The following is a 2,500-nucleotide window of genomic DNA, read 5'->3' as shown; positions in this document are numbered from 1 at the left end:
TTTGCGTGGGGATTATTTTTACATGGGGATATCTACATGGAGGAGAAATGTTCATTTTAGCATGGAGGAGACTGAACTAAATAGTCTGAGAAAAATTGCATATTGAAACGATCTGAAGCAATATCAACTACTAAATATCTATTCAGAATAAAAGTACAAAGTGTGGATTTTTTTATATTTACCATTGGAGGAGAAATGTCCATCCTTCGGAGGCGAAATGTCCTGGAGTAGAAATGATGGAGAAGAAACGTCCTAAAGTGAAATGTCTGGAGGAGAAACGGACGTATTCCTTATCACTATGGAACTTTTACCAAGGGGGGGGGGAGACCTTTACTAACATGGGGACCTTTGACACCACAGCGACCCTTACTACCATGGGGACCTTTAACACCATGGGACCTTCATCATTTTCACCACATAAATGACCTTTATTATGAGGAGGGCCTTTTACAAGGTGAACTTTGCCACCATGGGAATTATCACTATCTCAAAGACTTTCCTTACCATGGGACCTTAAGGGTGTACTCAACAGTGAAATAGGCAAAATATTTTCAATTCTTTTTTTTTTTTTTACGTGATTTATGCACCTTAAACTAAGAAAGCAAATTATTCCTATGACTAAGATATTTTTCACTACAGACACCTTTACTCTCAAGATAAAACGCCTGTACCACTAAGACCTTGAATATCACAGGGGGCCTTAACTATCAACGCAGTCTCTGCTATCATGATCTTCCTTACCATGAAGACCTTAACCACAAATTGACCTTTATCATAACCAGATTTCTATCATATTTATCCACTCCTCCCTACCAGGGTGGTTGGGGGGGAGGGGGCTTCCCTACAATAGGAGACCTTTTCTACTACCGGGGAACATTTCCTCCCATCAGGAGTCCTGTCGATTTTTTATTTATTTATTTATTTATCTTTTTATTTATTTATTTATTTATTTATTTATTTATTTATTTATTTATTTATTTATTTATTTATTTATTTATTTATTTATTTATTTATTTATTTATTTATTTATTTATTTATTTATTTATTTATTATTATTTTTTTTATTTATTTATTTATTTATTTATTTATTTATTTATTTATTTATTTATTTATTTATTTATTTATTTATTTATTTATTTATATATATTTATTTATTTATTTATTTATTTATTTATTTATTTATTTATTTATTTATTTATTTATTTATTTATTTATTTATTTATTATCATTTTTTTTTTTTACCATGGGGAAACTTCACTACCTCCGTTATATCTCCTACCTTTATTACTACAGGGCCTTACCACTGTAACTCTTTCTACCATTATAAACAATCCTTACAGTTTTTGCCACCCGAGGGCACCCCTCGCCTCCCCTCCCCTCCCTTTGACCCGACCGAGCACAACAACTTCGTCACAGGTTACGGTTGTGGTTCAATCCCGGTCGTCGACACCGGCGGCCGGGGTCAGCGGAGATCCCGCAACGCCGCCATTTTAATCCCGGGAGTCAATCACGGTCATTAACGTTGATTAATTCTATCGCCCGTCGTAATGAGGACCCTGATGATGTAGAGATGGATAGATGGAGGGAGGGAGGGATGGAAAAGGAGGGACGGAGGAATGGAGGAACGATGCTATGAAGCTAAAATCATCAATGATAACAGAAATTACAGTACGAGTACGATCATATATACCAGCAAACAACAGTAGCAACAACAGCATCAATGTAGATAGAAGTATTGACAATAATAAGGAAAATAATAATAAAGATAACGATAATGACAACTATGATAACAATAGATACAGTAAAAACAATAATGACAATAACAAGGATGACTTATGATCACAATAATAAAAGCTATAATAATGATAATGAGAATGATGACAACAATAAAGGCAATAATAATGATGAAACTACTACTACTACTACTACTACCACTACTACTACTACTACTACTACTACTACTACTACTACTACTACTACTACTACTACTACTACTACTACTACTACTACTACTACTACTACTACTACTACTACTACTACTACTACTACTACTACTACTACTACTACTACTACTACTACTACTACTACTACTACTACTACCACTAATGGTAACATTAAATAACTAGGTAAATAGAAATGATCATATTGATAAATCAGTGTTTAAAGAAATGAAAATTAAATTAATCGAATGAATACTCTAATGCAAGTAAACAAATAAATATATGAATATATATAACTAAATAAATCAATATCTAAACAAACATATAGACAAATAGACTGATAAATAAATAGATAGATGTACAAAAATAAGCAGATAAATAAATAAAAAACAAACAAATAAATAAATGAATAAATAAATAAATGAATGAATAGATAAATGAATAAGTAAATAAGTGAATGAATAGATGAATTAATAAATAGAGAAAAGCAAATAAATACATAACTGAATTAATACGTGAGCACATAATTAGATGAATAAACAAATAAATAAAAATAAATG

This window comes from Oratosquilla oratoria, chromosome 3, assembly GCF_046742065.1.
Source record: "Oratosquilla oratoria isolate Oo_2021 chromosome 3, ASM4674206v1, whole genome shotgun sequence".
Lineage (NCBI taxonomy): Eukaryota > Metazoa > Arthropoda > Malacostraca > Stomatopoda > Squillidae > Oratosquilla > Oratosquilla oratoria.
The sequence above is the reverse complement of the archived record's forward strand: the minus strand, read 5'-3'. Positions refer to the sequence as shown.